This window comes from Balearica regulorum, chromosome 2, assembly GCF_011004875.1.
Source record: "Balearica regulorum gibbericeps isolate bBalReg1 chromosome 2, bBalReg1.pri, whole genome shotgun sequence".
Classification (NCBI taxonomy): domain Eukaryota; kingdom Metazoa; phylum Chordata; class Aves; order Gruiformes; family Gruidae; genus Balearica; species Balearica regulorum.
In genome coordinates this window covers 710,151-730,998 of record NC_046185.1, presented here as the reverse complement: position 1 = coordinate 730,998, position 20,848 = coordinate 710,151, and the positions used below count along the sequence as shown (strand labels likewise).

The 20,848-nt window shown below is 41.7% G+C and overlaps 1 protein-coding gene across 1 annotated transcript in view; it reads right to left on the bottom strand.

Annotated features, from left to right (window-relative positions):
• Positions 1-20,621, bottom strand: part of FAM83H (family with sequence similarity 83 member H) — a 29,491-nt gene extending 8,870 nt beyond the window's left edge. The window contains exon 1 of the mRNA XM_010310033.2: positions 20,487-20,621. The gene's annotated coding sequence lies outside the window, so the exon portion shown is untranslated. The remainder of the gene's footprint in view (positions 1-20,486) is intronic.
• Between the last annotated feature and the right edge of the window lie 227 nt (positions 20,622-20,848).

The window sequence follows — 20,848 nt, the reverse complement described above, 5'->3', positions numbered from 1 at the left end:
AAAATAAGGAACAAATCAAATTGGGTAGCACTATGATGAACAAGGATGATGCATCCTACAGAATTTCCAACTTTCTTTTCTCAGCTGCTGATTGCTAAGCTTAAATTTGCCTTTTATTTTAAAGCTACCTTTTCTCTCCCCTCTAAAGAACAATGCTGATGGTTATTATCTGGACTCCATTAAAACTCATTTCCAAATGCTACAAAAATTATTTACTGTGTGTAATACGGCACTAAAGCAAAAAGTATATGCATTTATATAAATGCACCCTCTGAATCCTTATAAATTGAGTGTTATAATCACCTCAGCATATGAGCAGAAGCAGGGTATAAGTGGAATGCAGGCAAGTATAAGGGTGTCCTGCTGTTGTAACACGGTCAGAAGTCAGACAAGTCTTCATGAGATCCATGAAGAAATAAAAAAACAAGGGACATGATGCTTCTTCAATCTCTTGATGTTGGGAAAAAGCTGAGCTGAAGTGGCTCATATTAAATATTTGACAATTGTCTGTAGGAAATCTATTATTTGAAACTAAAGACAAATTTGATTTTAACCAATTTTTGGAAGAAAAGCTTGTTGTGCCACAAATGCAACTCAATAAATAATATCCTACTGATCTGCAGAGAACTCCACAGCACTTTGGCTTCTAACTGTCAATTAAGGTCAATGCTTGGACATACTTTTCCTGGGGCCCCAGCACTAATATGCCAACAGAGGTTTCCTCATAATCAAAAAAAAGAATGTGGCTGTCCTTGACCACTCATGCAAAGTTACATTAATAGGAAGTGTGAGTATATAGGGTGAAAGCAGCTGCTATTGTCATTGCCATCCAACACCTCTGCTCCCAAAATGGAAGGGATTGCCATGGATGTTGGGGGAAGAAAAAAACCTTCAGGCCCATACTATCACTCTTGTTAATAGCTGTAAGTATAAAGCTAGAATAGTTTCAAGATAAAGCCTAAGTGGACTTTCTTATCTGACTACCTGCATAGCACAGATCAGTGCTGTATTACTCCTGCCTCAAACTCCCACAAGTTACTCCTGCTTCGAACTATAACACCTAGTAGAGCTGCATGACACAACAGGAAAAAAATACGGTCTTAATATAAAGATAGCAACTGAATCTAACAGGTCCCTGTGCGAAGTATTCCAATAGATAATCATCTTTATAGTCTACTCATGTAGCCTTATTTGTAGTCTAGATTGTCTGGATTTATCTTTCCACTCTAATTCTCATTCTATCTTTTTTCTCTGAAAATAAAACACAGTCTACTATATACCTCCATTTTGGTGTGCTCAAGTGACCTACGTACCTGCTCTTAACTATTTTTGTAGTGTCTTTAGTCTTTCATTTTAAGGAAATGCTCCCAGAGTTCCATTCATTCTTGGATATGAAACCAACATATTCAACATATTCAGATATAACCCATAAAGGGGATGAATGGTCATGCAGACATCAAACTGCTCATAATGCCAGCTTGCCCAGAGCAGTAATGATGAGAGCCAACTACAAAAACCAAAAATGAAGGAGCAGAAGAACCTTATGATACTCACTGGACAATCAAAATGGCAGCTGAAATACAATGTTGATAAATATAAAATGGTGAAACAACCTTAATTGTATATTTTATTGATTAATATAATTATTTCAATACTCTCATAAATCAAGGAGAAAATGGGCTTTTGAAGGAAAAGTGTCAGCTAATGCTAAGTATTATTAAGTAAGGAATAGAGAAAAATAACACTACTACACAGATTCAGAGGGAAGTGACAACCTGAATGTGTTGTGAATATGAAAAATCTCATTCCTCACATCTTGACAAGGGCTATTATACATTGGAACTAGGAATCTGTAGTCTAGGTAAGACATCAACAAAATATAACCAGGGACAGCTGTCCATTTTCTCCTCCAGCACAAGAACAAAAAGGGCATAAAATTAAACAAGTAGGTAGTGAGTTCAAATTGAACACCAGGAAACACTGTTTCTCAATTGTACTTACTCTGCAGCACTCCTTCCCACAGGAAGTTTTAGGATGGTTAGAGAAAGTATGTGAGAACAGGACAGGCATGGAATACTTTGTCAGAACACTTTTCCATCATCCCAAAATTTGTGGCTGGAAAGGTAGGTCAGGAAAGATAGGGGGAAGACTAAGTGGGGTAGTTTTTACAATAAGAAGAGTCACTTTAGTTCCTCAAGGATTTGTGGTAGTCAATATATTCATGAATAAGCAGGAAAAATAGTACCAGTGAAGAAATAAATTTGATGCAAAAGCAAAATGATCCTCATGGTTTTTTCTAAGCCACTGGCCACAGGGAGAAAACAAATATGGAGCTGGAGGGACTCCTGGTATGACTGCATATAGTGATCATAGGTGAAGTGGGACAGATGGTCCCAGGAGGGTCACTGGTCTGTGAGGGATGTTCAGAAGGGTACCTGTGCTTCTCCTGTAATGTGGAGAGACTTCTGCACTCGAAGGTGCTGCCAGAATAAAAACAGTCTCTCGGGAGGGTGTTTCCTCCTCCCGTCCTTGTTGGAGGGTGTCATTTCGCTGTGTGTGCACTAAGGAGTGTCAGCCTCGGCTGTGAAACGCACCGATGACTGCTCCCCTGGGCTTTGTGCGGGCTGGGCAGAGGGAGTGGCGTGGCCGGAGGGCAGGCAGGAAGCAGGTTTGTCAGCACCCAGGCTGGGACACTTTTTGGGCCATCAGCCTTCACGCTGCTCAGCCCAGACTATCGCCCACCTACAGCCGTGCTGAGGAGTCTTCAGCCTCCGAAGAATCAGCAAAGAGATCACTACTGACCACAGGGAAGCAGGGTCGGTGCCTCAGCCACCCTAGGAGCACCAGGGACAGACAGGCCGGGGCGGGGCAGCCTGGTCTCCAGACGTCACCTTTACCTGTGAAAACAGGTCCTGAAGGCCGCAGCAAACACCTGAACTGGATTGCACCAAACACCGGAGCATGAACAGACCTCTGGCTGACTAATAAGGCTGGAAAATCTGCATCGTCACCCTCTTTGGCTCGCAAGGAGGGAGATGCTGTGCGTTATTTCAGCCAGCTCCTTCTTAGAAGTTAATGCTGAGAAAGCACCATCAAGTCCCACTTGGAAAGAACCTGCAGCCTGCTGAGTGTGCCATTGCTGTGTTTGCCCAGGCAAGGTTCTAGTCATTAAGCCTCCTCACTTCCTTCAGGTGGTGTTTAATTTCTTCCAAAATAGACACACAGATCTGACTGTGAAATAAACCCCAGAAATTATGTTTCTGCCACCATAAGCCTAAGTAACTCATGACCTGCAAGGGTATAAGTACAAGTCCCTAACAAATAGACACAACAAATTTAAGAGTAGCTACAGTAAGTGTGTTTGACCACTACAGTGTTCCCAAGGAAAGGCAGGAAAACTGTAAAAAAAGTATCCTTTTCCTGCAAGAAGACCCTAGATCAGCCTGAGCCTAAATGTAGGGAAATGCTAGAGTTTGCTTACTTATAAAATAGAGCTGTCACGTACTTTGATTCTCCTGAAGAGATCCCCATTTTTATTTTAGAAATGAAGTTCAGAAAGAATCCGAAGATTTCATACTTTTGTCTGCATTGTGTGACAACTTGTTTGTAGCAGCAGTTGTAACTCTGAGTGGGCAGCCTGCTACGCGTGCATAGATGAGCTCTACAGTGTGCAGAGTAATAGCACTAGTGCTACAGAGACAGTCGGTGTGTATGCAATGAGGCGAAAACAGGACACTTATAACTGCATGTATAGGTGAGCAAGAGCAGCAATTTCAACCATCTACACACATTGCACTCGCTGTGTATGCACTGGAGTATATCTCTCTATAGAATCCTTGAGAGAAGTAGATTAATTCTGGTTTGAAACAGCTGACATGATAACTAACCAGGATTTTAATTTAAAAAAAAAAACCTTAAATACTCTGCAACTCTTAAGAGAAAAAAAACTTACTGAATAGGATTCCAGAGAGTGAATGACAGTCTTGGGAATTATCTGGAATGCATTCAGAAAGATATGGTCCTGTTTGCACTTGTGATGCATCTGCTGGTATATCAGAAGTGGCACAAGTGTCTGCACCTTGTTTGTGCAAGATGGGAAGCTGATGGTCTACTGATACAGACTTAGAGCCTGGGGAATAAAAACCAGTTTCAAGAGTGACTGGTTGTGTCTGCATCTATAAGGAAAGATTACCATTGCCTGTGGATTCAAATGAGAGTTGAAGAGGTTGAAGTTTCTGCATGTAAGGAGAAAAAGCTTGAGCAGATCAAGATCTCTGTATCTGTTACTTCAAACACACAGACAGCTGATTTCCTAGTCCAAAAGGACACTACATGGGCAGGGGTTTGTTTATGGAAGCAGAGAGGCATGCTACAATGTTCAGTTTTATTCCATATGGCGGTTTTCTTTAAAGCTACTCATCTAGAGTGCTTTCTAGTTAGTAGCTATTAGCATATACAGCTAGAAAAACATTTAAATATTGGGTAAGGTAATGTGATGTGTTTTCTTCATGCTGCAGAATTTAGTATCTTCATTAATGACATGGAGTGTGGGATTGAGTGTACCAGCAGCAACTTTGTAGATCACACCAAGCTGAGCAATGCAGTTGATTTGCTTGAAGGAAGGGACACCATCCAGCGGGACCTTGAAAGGCTTGAAGAGTGGGCCAGTGTGAATCTCATGAAGTTCAACAAAGCCAAGTGCAAGGTCCTGCACATGGGTCAGGGCAAACCCCTGTATCAGTACAGACTGGGGGAGGAATGGATTGAGAGCAGCCCTGCAGAGAAGGACTTGGGGATACTGGTGGATGAAAAGCTGGACATGAGCCAGCAATATGCACTTGCAGCCCAGAAGGCCAAGTGTATCTTGGGCTGCATCATAGAATCACAGAATCACAGAATGGCGTGGGTTGGAAGGGACCTCAAAGATCATCTAGTTCCAACCCCATGGCCATGGGCAGAGGCACCGTCCACTAGACCAGGTTGCCCAAAGCTTCATCCAACCTGGCCTTAAACCCTTCCAGGGAGGGGGCATCCACAACTTCTCTAGGCAACCTGCTCCAGCCCCTCACTATCCTCACAGTAAAGAATTTCTTCCTAATATCTAATCTAAATCTACCCTCTTTAAGTTTAAACCCGTTCCCCCCTTGTCCTGTCGCTCCATGTCCTTGTAAAAAGTCCCTCTTCAGCTTTCTTGTAGGCCCCTTTAGGTACTGGAAGGCTGCTATAAGGTCTCCCCAGGGCCTCCTCTTCTCCAGGCTGAACAACCCCAACTCTCTCAGCCTGTCTTCATAGCAGAGGTGCTCCAGCCCTCTCTGATCATCATGGCTCTCCTCTGCACTCACTCCCAACAGGTCCATGTCCTTCTTAGGGAGGTGATTCTCCATCTCTAGTCTGCTGTTGTGAGACACCATCTGGAGCACTGCATCCACCTCTGGGGTCCACAGTACAAGACAGACATGCACCAGTTAAAGCAGGTCCAGAGGAGGGACAGGAAAATGATCTGACGGCTGGAACACCTTTGCTATGAATAAAGGCTGAGTTGGGGTTGTTCAGCCTGGAGAAGCGAAGGCTTGGGGAGGCCTTTCAACACCTAAATAATAATTTAAGTAATTTGATATCCTTCTACAACAAGGTCACTCAGTTAGTGGATGAAGGGAAAGCAGTGGATGTACAAGGATGCATCCTTCTGGACAAGTTGTCTAACTGTGAGATAAGCAGGTACATGGTGCACTGGGTGAAGAACTGTCTGGACAGCTGTGGGCATAGGGTTGTAGTGAATGGGGCTACATCTGGCTGGTGACCAATCACCAGTGGTGTTCCTCAGGGTTCAATTCTAGGGCCAGTTCTGTTCAATATTTTCATCAACAATCTGGATGCAGGAGTTGAATGCACCATTAGCAAATTTTCTGACAATACCGAACTGGGAAGTGCTGCTGACTCTCTCGAGGGACATGAGGCCTTAGAGAGGGATTGGGTAATCATCAATGGCATGAAATTTAACAAGAACAAATGCCAGATTGTGCACCTGGGACAGAGTAACTCTGGACACAGTATAAATTGGGAGAGGAGTGGCTGGAGAGCAGCCCTGCAGAAAGGGCAGGACAAGGGGAAACAGTTTAAAACTGAAAGAAGGTGGGTTTAGATTAGACATAAGGAAGAGATTTTTTACAATGAGGGCAGTGATACACTGGACCAGGTTCCCCGGAGAAGTTGTGGATGCCCCATCCCTGGAAGTGTTCAAGGCCAGGATAGAAGGGGCTTTGAGCAACCTGATCTAGCGGACGATGTTCCTGCCCACATCAGGGGTGTGGAAGTAGACGATCTTTAAGGTCCTTTCCAGTCCAAACCATTCTGATTCTATTATTCCATTAACTGGTTGGCTTTAATTCCCTGATGTGCAACAAGAACTATACTAGGTTGATGAATTCTCAGCTTGCATGAAGAATGATATATTTAAATACATACATAAAAGTCATACGGTGGTTTTGCATTACACTATTTGTAAGCACTAAAAAAATATGGGTAATTTCTATGAAGAAATATCTCAGAAACACTTGGCATTGGCATAATCCCAATAATCTCCCTCTAGCTTCTCATGTGCTGCTATCTACAATGAATATATTACATGCTTTGCATGACAAGCGATGCACAAAATGACTCTTTCAATAGCCTTTCAAACTACTTTTCTATCAATTTAAGCAGAAGGGGAGAAATTAACTGGAGCCTCAAATGTTATTGTCCTTCATCACTATGGTAAGCGTGAGCTGATCTCAGGTCAATTATTAAATAAAACTTCACAAAAGTGATCTAGGTAGCTCCTGGACAGAAACTCTGTTAGGAATGCTAATTCACTACAAGTAAGCAGAGTCAGCTGAGCTTTTGGATCCCATGCACCTGCAGTCTTTGCAAGTATACTCCTGCTACTGTCCATCTTGCGAAATTCATCTAGATTCTGCATTTAGTTACTGGTTTTGGGGTTTTTTTTGCTAAGTTACAACTCCTGGCAATAGCTATCTGTAACTGGCAGAACTCTGAGATGCTGGTTCAAATTTGATGTTGTTAAGCTGCCAGCTGCAAGGCTGTGTCTAGTTCTAGGTCAAACAATCCACTATTTGATGAGTAATTCCCCTACAAATTAGTTGAAAATTATAACGTACCATTTATGGCTAATATTTGTTTGCCATAGTGAGGTTTGTAAGATATAATTGTTTGTTTAAGCTACTGTCTCTTTAAATCTATGTTAACTAGTTTTGATCCATTCAAAATGTCTGTTATCACAGTGCAATGCTCATTTGTGGAGTACCAATTTGCATGCCTTACAGAAAATGAGATATATTACTAAGTATACAGTGTTGCCTTGTTATTGTTTGACTCTAGAACTGTATATTCTCTTTATTTTGTAGGGCATTCAGGATGTATAATGCCAGGAAGGGCAGCTGAGTATAAGTACTTTCTCATTCTCTCTTAAACCTATGTCATGTAAGAGGCCTGGAAAAGCAAAACGAAGGAAATATTTGGCAGAAGCAGCAAAATTTGGGCAAGGGCTCTGTGAAATGCATAGCCCATGTGGGCCCTTACTTCCTTAGAACTGATTGTCAAAGGCTCTCATTAAAGTTAGACAGCAATTACTTGCTTTTATGCCTTGGTTCCTGTAACAGGAATTCACTGAACACCTTGTCAGATTTCCTCAATCCAGAGTGACAGAAGATTAGGCCACACATTATTTATTAGTATTCTTGCATGATGGCTGTGCTTTCTTTGATTATGGTGGCATCTAAAACAAAAGAGGAACTCCAAGAAGAGGTTGCCTCCTTGCTTGAACTTCACCTGCAAGTCTATTTTCTGCAGCTTCATTCACATCATAAAAAGATAGATGTATTTTTGGAAATCTGAACCTCTATAACTGTCAAAGAAACTAAGTCACAAACTCAAAATAGACCAAATGTATATGGAAGTCTGTAACTGCTGGTTAATAGAGTATTTTACTTATTTATATGCTTATTTATTTTATTTAATTAGGAATTTCATTTTATTTTAATTGCTAGTCACAGTTTACAAATTTTTATGACACAAGCTAAGGGGAATCTAGTGAAAAATGAAGATGCCAGAAAGAATAATGTGTGGCACCTTCACATTTCCCTTGAGGGCCTTTGTAAGATATTCTGTAGGATATTCTGTAGTCCAGTTATAGTTCCGGAACTGATTTGTATATGGTTACAGGAGGAGAAGAGCGCACATAAATCCATCATCTGCAGTTGTGGACAGCTATGTGACAGATGATCAGTGCAAAAGGAACCACTGAACATCCCTCCTTCCATTTACATGACAAGTACTGAAAAAAGTAAGAAAGACCCTAAAGACCCTTAGTACAAAAGTTCCAGAGCGATAAAAACCTACAACGTACTACCAGAAGGGAACAGGAAAGCTCAAGCACACCACCAATGTCCTTCATGCCTTCAGTAGCTGCAACTTTATCAGGAAAAGCATCCCAGGAAGAGTACTGCCCCTACATTGTACAAGAAAGCAAAGGACTCCTATTAGATCCTGCCCATATGACCTGGGAAAAAATTGCAGCAATTGTTTTAAACTTGATTTTATGAGCAGACCACACCAATATGGGACCTGAGAAGTTCTTCAAAAGCACAAAGCATACTGGCATATGCCACTACTTATCCCGCTGTCCAGTCCCTGTTGTTTTAGAGGAAGATGAAAGAAAACTTCCAGAAACCAAATTAGGTAGCAAGGAGAAAAATTCTAACTTCTTCCCAGCACCTAGCCCTTAAGCCTTGAGTAAATTAAATATCAATTAAGTGCAAACAAACTATAACCAGGGGAGCAATTCAGGTGTCTACACACAGGTGTTTAATGTCACATGGGATGCCCTAAGGTATCTTGCCTGCCCTCCAGCTGTTGGTCAAGAAGGGTGTGAGTCTCTCGTAGGGCTTGTGCCACATCTGTTGTGTTTTAGATACCCTAAGGCACCTAAAATGACACTAAACACCTAAGTTTTGGAACCAGGATTGCTCCTCAAGGGTCAGATTCATTAACTAAATGCAGGTGTATAACATGCCGACATGCAAGCTAATTGCCCTGTGTTCCCCTTTATAGGGGAGCTGGAGAGGGACTTTTTACAAGGACATGGAGCGACAGGACAAGGGTGAATGGGTTTAAACTGAAAGAGGGCAGATTTAGATTGGACATAAGGAAGAAATTCTTTACTGTGAGGGTGGTGAGGTGCTGGAGCAGGTTGCCCAGAGAAGTTGTGGATGCCCCTTCCCTGGAAGTGTCCAAGGCCAGGGTGGATGGGGCTTTGGGCAACCTGGTATAGTGGAGGGTGTCCCTGCCCATGATCATGGGGTTAGAACTAGATGATCTTTAAGGTCCCTTCCAACCCAAACCATTCTGTGATTCTATGATTCTCTGATAGTTGATGGAGAATAAATGAATAAAATCAAAGGAATATGGGATGAGATTCCTCTTCTAATATAGATGCTTACATTTGGCTAAGTGTTCTCTTAATCTTTCTCCCAGAGCCATTAACAAATCAGTCTTCCAAAGCTTCAGTGCTCAGTCTTCCATTTTTTTTAACTCCAAGATTACCTTTTTCCTGTCATACAATCCATTCTACAAAGATCCAGCTTGAAATTTTCAATAGTTTATACCAGAACCTGACTAGGAGATGGTTGGTTGCAGAATTTCAGTCTTTAAATGCCTAATAAAGAAATGGAAGCAGGTTTTTACTTTTTCAGTTGTACTTTCAAACATAACTTCTACAGTAGGACAGATCAGTCTCATCCAACTTCAGGCACCTTCATTGCAGAATACCTCCACGAACGTCTGATGTCCATATGTCCTGGTTTTCATATGGAATAGAGTTAATTTTCACAAGAAGCTGGGAGGGGACACAGCCAGGAGAGCTGACCCAAACTAGCCAAAGGGATATTCGATACCATATGATGTCATGCTCGGTATATAAGGGGTGGGGGCTGGCTGGGAGGAGGGATCACTGCTTGGGACAGGCTGGGCATCTGGTTCCAGGCGGCAAGCAAATGCATTGCGTATCACTTGCTTTGTATATTCTTTTATTAGTATTCCTGTTACTTTCCTCTTCCTTTGCTGTCCTTGTAAACTGCCCTTATGCTAACCCACGAGTTTTACCTTTGTCTTCCAATTCTTCTCCCCATCCCATCAGGGGGGCGGGGGAAAGTAAGCGAGCATCCATGTGGTACTTAGCTGCCGCCGGGGGCTAAACCATAATACCATACTACTATTACCAACCACTAAAAGCTAGTCAACACAGTGAAGTGAGTGAGTGTCTCACACTAGAGACCCACATCATTTACTGTACAACATTTTGTGAGCCATCAAAATCAAGTTCTTTTGTACTCTGTTTCAGATCCATTTTAAAATGCAGCCAGCACAGCTGAACACAATATTCCGACGGTTCTCTTACCCATGCTGTCTGCCTCGCTACTCCTGCTTGTACATCTGTGGATGTTGCCATGGCATTGCACTAAAGTTCATTGGCTACTCTGATACCCATTAGTTTTCGCAATGGTGGTTGGGGTACAGTCTCCTTTTTGTAAGTATGAAATGGAATCTTAGTTAGTACATGTAATAACTAATTGTGATGCATCCGTTTATCAAGTGATCCAAGGTGCTCTGTACACCTCCCCTATCTTCTATTGTTATTGTCTTTCCCAATAATCAAGTATCTAAAAGCTTTATCACAAGTGTTTTTACTTCATTGATCAAAATATTAAAGAGAGAAAACATATCACCGAACTTTGTGCAAATCTGTTAAAAACAAACCTATCCAATTAGTATCTTTTGAAACAAACCTTAATCATTTAAAGTGCTCATTTTAATTTTGAACTGTCTGTTGTCTAGTGTATATCACAACTGCTTTTTAGAAGATTAAGAGTACATGAATCATCTGATGTAATATTGCAAACCATTAGCTTAGCACTGAATATTGCAAGTCGGTGAATATCTGGCTTGCATATTACAACTCAGCATTTCACTATCCCATTCTACCTGTACCTGTGGTCAGCTGGGTCAAAGAACGATGAAAAGCCCTAAATATATTTATCCAGTTGTGCAATGAGGAAAACTGCTTCCCGACTCCTTCAGAGAAGTCCTACAATATGAGATTTGATTATCATTGCTATTTTAATGTATAGATGGAAGAGCAGTAGCCATGATTAGCATGTAGCACATAGTCCTACTCTACAAAAGGTCTGACAGATAGATAAAAGCAGAGCAGACTAGAAAAGTGCAGATACTAAGGGCAAAAAAGAGCCAGTCTTTCAGCCTGAACACCCTAGTCACTTGTACACACAGGCAATAACATTCTTCCCAGTAACTATTTTTAAATATATATATTAGAAAGATTTTTAAAAAAATACCAAATAGCTGCAAGTCAATCATTTTCTTAGCAAGCTACTTCAGCATTCATTTACTTTTATTGCAGTGAAAATGCATCTTATTTCACAAAGTAATCTTTAACTTCAGATCTTAACTGTATTATAATGCCTGTATTCACACAACTGAAAAATTACCTAATACCAGATCTTTTGTTTCTTCAAGTGCAGTGTAAATCACTTTTCAGCTTTCTCCATGATAAATTGAACAGACTTTCTGTTGCTAGGGCTTGTCTCCTGTCCCTGGACAATGTCTGTGGCTTTTCCTTAAGAATTCTCTGAACTTCCTCTGGTAATTTAATTCATCTTCACATCACTGAATCTTCAATTCTATACTTGTAACCTTCATTCTGGACTTCTGTATATTGTTTTATATCTGACTGTATTAAAATACATTTCATCAGATTGTATTGTTGTGATTTTTACTGTTATTTAGTAAATATGATATTTATAAATATGATACTTACTGTTTCCTCAAACTTTATGTAATCCTTGAACTTGACTATTTACTGATTATGTAAACAATTTATTGAACTCCTGAGCAGCACTGGAGAAAGACTCAATTGCTGGCAAGTCTGATAAGAATGAACATTATTAATACCTTCTCTTTAATGACTGATACTAATAAATTACTATTTCATTAACTACCTAATGCTAGACCTGTTAATTTAGCATAATGTAGGATCTTAACGACATTTCAGAAAGCATTTATTTAGATGATTTGGAGAAGTCAAGGCTTATTATAATAAGTATACTTACACCTTCACCAACCAAAAACTGTATATTTACTTGAATCCCAGAGGGTGTACAATTGGATCAGGTTTTCTTCCTTTGTATAAATTACCTTGCACTGACAACACAGTTTCATTTGCATTATCCTGGCCTTTCAGCTCAGTTCCCTGCAATTATCTCTGGATTTAATAATTTCAGTGTTTCAGTGTTTATTACCACTTTCAGTAAACTTTGTGAGAGATCTTATTAATGGTCTTTTGAAAGTAATGCACTTTTATTCCCTGAAACTATTTTAGCATATTTATCCAGCTAATGACTGGCCATTGAGCTATGGATTTGTGATCAAATACTGCGAAGTAAACTAAATTTGCACAAACATAATGATCCACAGTACCCACCATACACGTTCCTTGTCATGAATGAAAGGCAATTACTTCTTCTACAAAAGTGAACTGCAATACCTTGCATTTACCACAGGGTATTATATAGTAAAGGTAGATGCATACAGACAGTTGCTATGAAATAATTACTCTATGAAATCAATGCACTGAATATTCAGTGGTTTTGTGTACACACACATCTTTAATCTGAAACTGTATTCAAAATAACGTATTTCAATAATTTTTCTCTGTGTAAATTACTGAGATGGCTTTTCCTCACATAAATCCTGATGATTCAGATTCTAATCCTCCAGAGGATTACAGTTTTTCCCAATCCCATTCCATGCAGTATACTGTACTTCATACTTCTGTGTATTGTCTTCTGTAATACTAAATGTTTGTAATGTAAAAGCCCCTCTGAACATCTTTGCATTTCACCTGCCGTTTACTCATATCAATTTCTGTATTTCCTTTCTGATTTCTCTAAATAGAGTACATAAATTCTCAGTCTCTCCAGGCTTCATTTGCACTATGTCTGAACCCTCTCTTTACCATGTTTCTGTGAGAACATAAAATCAGCTGTACTGGATTCGATCAAAGGTCCATCAAGCCTAGAAACCCATGTCCAATAGTGACTAAGAGCATATGATGTGGAAAACATATAGGGACAGGCCAAGCATTTATGATGCTTCACCAGCTTCTCTAAGCCAATTTTAGCTACTTGAGGCTTAAGAACCTGCTGACCCAGATACGCTTTAATAACTGTAGATAGCTTCAGAGGATTCCGCTATCATAAACTCACACAGTTTCCGTAAACTGATATAAAATTTCAGCATCTACAACAGCCAGAGGCAAGGAGTTCTACAGCTCAGAAATACAGTCAAGAACAGTCTCCTCTTTTCAATCAACTGCTTGTACTTTGTTGGGTTTTTTCCTTTGGATAGAAAAATCAACATCTATTGACTCTTGTCATGCCACTCTGTTTTTATACATCTGCCAACTCTCCTGTCACTCATCATCCTTCTAGAGGGTGAACCCTAACTTATTCATCTGTTTCTTACATGGAAACCATTCTGTGCCTCTGATGATCCTCTACTCTATACTCTTCTCTGAAATTGTTTCACTCTACTGTATTCTTTTTCTGAGATGGTGGGACTGGAACTGCAAGATGGAAGTGAAATATGGCTTTATATACAGTGTTTACATTCTGTTCCTTTCCTAATATACCATTTGCTTTTTGACCACTAAGGAGCAATGAGCATCCTGCTATTTACAGAATAGGTTTACTATGCTTTGGGTTTTTTTTTTTCCTTTTAGTCCTGCTTTTGCTGAACTGCCCCAGTGACAACCAATTGATTTTCCTGAATCCCAAGAGGCTACAGGTAAACAGCCTTGCTGGTTTGCTTGAATATACAGTTACAGTAAAAGACTCTGATGAAGAGTCATAATCCCATTGTACTAGATGAAGTACCAGCAATTATTAAATTGGTTCTTGCTTAAGACGGTCTCATAATCTAGGCCCCATTAGACATGATAAACAGATGACAGAGAAAAATGAGCTAAGAGGTACAAAAGAACAACTAGGAGATGGGCAAATTTAGCATTGTACATATAATTAGTTGTGGAATTAAGTGGTCTGTAGGCATTGTACTACAGATAGCTTCTATAGGGACATTTGAAAAAACCAATTTTTTATGGAGTTTCTTAACATAAGGAGAAGTATGGGAGAACCATCACAATGCTTAAAGGACAGGCAAAGTAACTGGCATCAGACAGTCTGTTAAGGAACTATGTGCTGGGTCCATGTGCTCTACCATGAAGAGCACTTAGAACCATAGAATCATAGAATTGTTTGGGGTGGAAGGGACCTCAAAGCCCATGTAGTTCCAAACGCCCTTGCCATGGGCAGGGACACCTTCCACTACACCACGTTGCCCAAAGCCCCATGCAACCTGGCCTTAAACACTTCTAGGGATGTGGCTGCCACAGCTTCTCTGAGCAACCTGTGCCAGTGCCTCACCACCCTCACAGTAAAGAATTTCTTCCTAACATCTAATCTAAATCTACTCTCTTTTAGTTTAAACCCGTTCCCCCTTGTCCTATCACTATACTCCCTGATAAACAGTCCCACTCCATCTTTCCTGTAGGCCCTAGGAACCAAGATGTAACATTTGTGAATTTATTTTTACAGGAATTCCAGACTAGCTTTCATTCATCATTTGACAAGTCACCACATCAGTTCCCATCTTCCCCATACAAGCCCTGTAGTACTTTGCATTTACTATTCCTCTGGTTTTGCAATTCACTCAGAATTGGTATTTCATGAAGTCAGGAAAAAAAGCATTGATCCACAGTGTCTTCTCTCCATGCCTTCTAGAAGGCTGTTTTCATCATTTGGCATTTCATGCAGTTCTCTGCTATCCTAAGCAATCATTTCATAAAATTGTGTTCAAAAATTCAGAAGTATCAAGAACACTAGTCGTGATCAGAAGCGTACCATATTAGATAATGAGTGAACCAAAACTGCGGTCTTTAGTTCCTTCCCAAGAAATCCTTCCCCTTAGTAGGTGGGAAAATTATGAACACAGACAGGTACAGAGAAAGCTATAGTAAACCCCAAGTATTCAGTACACTAGCTCTTTAGAACTTACTTTTTAGCATGCTAATATAGGATAGTTGGGTTTTTTCAGGAGGAAGCTGAAGGAGAAAAAAAAAGGTAGGCTTTGTAGCTGTTTATGAGTAACTCCTCCCATGCTTAGGGGCAGTGGATAAAGGAAAGCATGAAGGAGCTTGTTGAAAACTTAACAAGTGGGAGATGAAGGCTGATATAATGGGCTGATAAGAGGCAGGATTCAATCTCTCAGCAGCAAAGGTCTCCTCCACACGTCTGCTTGGGCTTTCCCAAAGACACTGGGTTGGTTGCACCTCCGCACAGTGAGTACAAATGCAATCACTTCCCTCCTCAGCCAAAAAAACATTAGCAGGGGAGAAACATTGTGAGGAGAGAAAGGAGCATGCAGCTCCTGCATGCTGTCTGTGTGCAATTATCAAGTGCTTTTTTTGAAGAGGGAGTCTCCAATGGAAATTTCCCTTTGGCTTGGCCTGAGGCCTGCTTCTGTTCACACTGGTGTAATTGGGAGTGACTTTACTAGCTTCGATACTTACCACAAGCATTCGTTTTTTGTGATCCACAAAAGCTATCAGACCCTCTTAATATTGGAAAGAGTAAGCAGTGATGTGATCATAGTCTACAACTATCTGCACAGAAAACATTTTCAACCATAAGGAAATGTTTCATGTAGGCAGAACAGGGAAAAGTAACCGACAGATGAAGCTAGATGTAAAAATTCTCCCTTTAGCTTTGGATTAACACTAAGAGCAGAAACTGGAAAAAGTCTAGGCCTGTTGGCTTGTGCATCATTTGCTGCCTGTCCATATTATGTTCCATTTCAATGGACTTTAACTGTTTTTTTTTTCTAAAAGAGTAGCATGAAATTCTAGTTTCAGCTATGCTGAGTGGATGATCACCACAAAGCCCTATAAATTAAAAAAAAAAAAAAAAAAAAAAAAAAGGATCTGCATTTTTCATGATTCTTTGTGCCAGGTGTGAATCGAGCAATGAATTGTATTTACCCAGTCTAAGCAAAAGGAAACTGGCTTAATGTTGCCTTTCTCTCTCATCTGCTGCTGCCTGATGTCAGCCCCTGCTGATGTCTCAGCACCTCAGGCTGGCTCTATCTTCCTTCCCAATGCTGACTCCAGTGCTTGTTGTTACGTGTTTTGCCTGCACAGCAAGTTCCCAGACTGCCTCTCTCAGATGATCACTTCCCTGGCTGGACCTGCTTCTCTGCTTCAAGACACTCCCAAAAGCTGAGGCCTTCGCAGATCTGTATGAAGCAGCAGAAGGAACTGCCTGAGAGGAAGCAAGGCTGTCTCGCTCCAGCTGGAGAGGGCTAGTAAGATATGATCTCTGCCTGAGACCCCATGCTTATGTGCAAGTATAGGCACAGTTTGCTGGGCTTAAATACCTTGTCTTTTCATTTCCCTGGGTATCAGCAAGAAGAGAAAGGCAACACAGAACAATTTACTTTAGCCTGCTGGATTCCACAGCCAGTCACAAACCCCCTCTCTGTTAACAGCTGAAGGATTTCCAAACCCTGGTCAAGAAATGAATCAAAGCAATTTTGAGAGTCAAAGAAGCAGCAATGGTACATCCAAGAGAAAAATGTAAAGCAGTCATTTCTAAGCGGTGATCCAGCAGTGCGTGGGCCACAGCTGGCCCATGCATCATGTTCAATGACATTGCTTACATCTTACGGTGGGCTGTGAAAAATTGTCAGGTCTCCAAAATGTCTAGAACCCCCTAAGTTTAGAAATAAATTATTAAAAAAATAAAAAAAGGTCTGATAAAATAGAAATGATTATATGAAAACAAGTTGCTAATATTCTGGAAGAGTCAGTTTTAGCATAGGACAGTAATGCTTACGGTAAAACTACTTTTGCAGACACTGTGACAGTAAGACATGGAAAATGTTGGTTTGCTCTCAAGAAAATTTTGTACTAGGTAAATGATTTGGGGAGGGACCTGTCTCCTGGAATATGGTTTAAGGTGTGGGGTTTTTTTTAATTCTGCATTGTGTGATGGAGGGACAGCTAGTGCCTTCTAATCCTGCTGCAGTAGACTGAATAACCTATATTAACAGTGACAGATATGCTCAGCCTTTCCAGAAGCTACTCCTACATGTGCTAGCTTTCTGTACTAAGGATTGGACTTCTGCTAAGAAAGAATCTCTCAGTGTAAGGCCTCTCACTCGCCAGTCTCACAGTGATGTGCCTGTAGTACTTTTAGTTTTCAGGTGTACCCCAGAATTTCCTGGTTTGGCCATAGCACATTGCCATGGAAATTTTACAAGAGCTATGGCAAAGGATGCTGATACCTTCCTATTAAACTGCTCTCCTCATCAAGCAAGGCCCAGATATGTTCCCTAGGACAGCATGGTGAAATGTGGGTAATAGTCTGAATTAGACTCTTTCTCAGCCACAAGTCTGTCTGCTAAATCCTGACAGGAATTATTTTTCCTCTTTCAATTTTCCTTTCTGTATTTTCTGCTGAAGTCTCTCTGTGTTCTCATTCGCAATGTTCTCTCAGATTTAGGCTGTAGGCTCAAAGCCTGGGTTAGTGTTAAAATTTCTATTTGGAAGATGAAAATACGTAATGTTATTCCTGTTACAATGTCATGTATACAAACCCCAGGTCTTTTCTTTTGGTCACCTGACCAGCCTCTACTGATCACCCTATGTTAAAGCAGCTGAGTGAATGTGATCCCATTCTTTCCTCTAGACGGTCTTATATGGATCTCAGTCATCCTTTTAAAAAAATGGTATGTCTGCCTGCTGAAGTCTAGGAGTTTCACTTTATCCAAAGTCATGGTCATCAGATGAGAAATTGCTTCAATTGATTCATTCACTGCGCTTCCACAGATTACAGTTTTATCTTCCATATTTGTCAGCAGACCCTACAAACTGGCATAACAAACTCCTTCTGTGTCTAAGACAGTAGTAAATGTACCAAATGCTACAGGCATGTGGCAGAGTAGAACTGGGAGCATGGTCAGCACCTCAGAAAACCAACTGGACTCCCGCTCACCTCTGCTTATTAGTCAGTGCAAGGGATCCCACAAAATATTCTTTGCTGGAGAACGAGGGAATTAGCCAGACATTCAGAATGTCCAGGGAATCTTCCTACAGGCCAGAGGAAGGGAAAAGTAACAGAAAAATTACATGTTGTAATTTTCCTTGTGAAGAGGTTATTGAGTCAGCATGTCAAGCTTAACTATCCTATGCAATAAAGGGTATGGAGTGGCATGTGTAAATCCAACCTGTGGAGAGTCACTAGGGCAAAACCCGATGTTTACAGCTACTGAAAAATGAAATGCAATCCTGCATGCAAAAGGGGTCTCTTACAGAGAGCAAATTACGTGAAGAGATAGAATCACAGAATCATTTAGGTTGGAAGACACTGTTAAGATCTTTGAGTCCAACTGTTAACCTAACACTGCCAAGTCCACCACTAAACTATGTCCCTAAGCGCCATGTCTATGATAGCAACACATGCCAAGCTTACTCTCTTTCAATCAATCCCTTTCCTTGGATTTTTATTTACTAGGTAGCAGGTATAAGGAAGTCTAAAACAGAGAACTTCAAGAAAAGGTCCAGCAATGTAAGGTATAATTTGAGAAAAAGAACTGCATGCTGCCCTTGACTTTTACTTTCCCCCACATCCTTATTTTAGAAATGCACTCATGAAACATCTCTTCCTCATTAGGGCTACAAAAATCCAGCCAAATTGTGCCTGATAAGCCATCCAAAAGTGTTCCGTTTAACCATAAAATACAAAGAAGTCCAATCCTTCAAGGTTTGGAGGTGAATTTCAGTTGCTTGGAAAGTTGTGATTGCCTGAAAAATTATGTATAGAACACAGGTGTCTCTGTTCTGAGCCATGACACTGCTCTGGCACAATCAGACTGTGTGATATGTGACATTTTCACTTTCTCCTTTGACATGCAATTTTCCCTACAACCACACAAAGAGCATAACTTTTTTTCCCTCAGAATACAGTTTCTACTGCTAGATCACAGCAAATACATCTCTCTCCTTAATGCCTCAAATTCAACTCTTGGAGCTAGGCCAAAATGAAAAAACTTTCTCTCCCCAAACTGCAGCCCTTCTGTGGCCTTGTAATAGGGTGAAGGCAGGCTTTGGTTTTTTTCTGTCTGCTTGCCTTTTGATGAAAATACATGCTGTTGTAGGCTGTGCAAAGTGATCCTGGCCACCAATGTTCTGCACTGCTGTATCTGTCACTGCTCCATTTTGGGGCTAGTTTGTTGTTGAGTTGTTACTCATGTACGTCTGGCCTCTATCACAGCTAGAACTTATTGCAAGTTTCACGAATTAGATGTTTTCAGCAGAAGGAGGATGCTATAGGCACTCTGTGCCTTTACAAGTTCCTCCTCCCCCTCTAACTGTTTTAGAAGATAGAGAACCTCGGTCCTCAGGCCAGACAAAAGCCATAATTGACCTCTATTGACCTTAGTCAGTTTACAGTGACAGGAACACAAGACCTTTCCTTTTCTGCTCACACACAAAACCTGAGGTCTGTCAGACAGGCTCACATCTGTGGAAAATATTAATGAGTATATGCACGTGTGCCTGTGCACGCATGTGTCCACACGCATCTGTCCGTGCTTTTGCATGTACGTGCACGAATGTCTGTGTCGCTCCTTGCAGGCCATGTCGGCAGACAGCTACACACCCATGCGTATGGAGTGAAGTCAAGGCAAGTAAAGGTGCAGTGGGCTTCAGGAGCTGTTACTTGGCTCTTAGCCTGCTGCAGACCTTGGCCTTTCCAGCACTACCACCAGTGAAGTCCTTTTATGTCCCAATCTCTTGACCACACATCCCTAAAGCATTTCCTATTCCAAGAGAAGGCCAGCTCAGGCTCTATCATGGGAAGCCAAGTCAGGCTGTGAGATCTCTTCCCAAAGACAGGGATAAGTTTGGAAATACCCACTCCTTGGGGCTTTCTCAAAAGAGATGGGACACAAGTTCGGTGAAGCATTCACTAAGCAGTTTTGATCAGGCTACCTGAAAGCTGACAGGTCTCTTCCCTCACCAGACACCATGCCTGCCACCTGTGCTGGGACATCCTCCCTCCCCCTTGCCTCTCCTTTCTCCCATGGAGGCAGTCATGGCGTGGCTGGGAGCTCCTGCTACTGGAGCCTTTCTGCGTTGAAGCAGCCATCTCCAGCCCACAGAGTGTCTGCCAAAGTCCTTGCCCCAGATCCCGAGTGCCCAGCCCTGCGCAAAGGAGCAGGACAGGACCTCCCCAGTCCTTGCCCGCCACCTCACACGGCCATTCAGGTACCCCAGGAGGTGCCTGCACTTCTCCTACCTTCCCAGGTGAGCCAGGGCAGTGGTGGGTCTGCTCTCCGCTCCCCTGGACGTGCCTGCAGCCTGATTCAGGGCACCTCCGAGCCAGCGAATCAAGCTCCACCCAGGGCAGCGGGTGAGTAAGAGCGAGAGAAAGGCAAACTCCGGAGAGTTATTCCCTCCCCAGGATTGCAGGGGAGCCAGAGATAAGGGCTGCACATTCCTGAGCCGCAGGCAGCCTCTCCCTTCCCGTCTGCCCTGAGCCTGTCAGACCAGCTTGGGCCTGGCTGCGGAGCAGGCCTGGGAGCAGGCTCAGTGCTCACAGCAAGGCATGGACCCTGGCCACTGGTCCCAGACTCGGTCTGGCACACCTCAGTCCAGCAG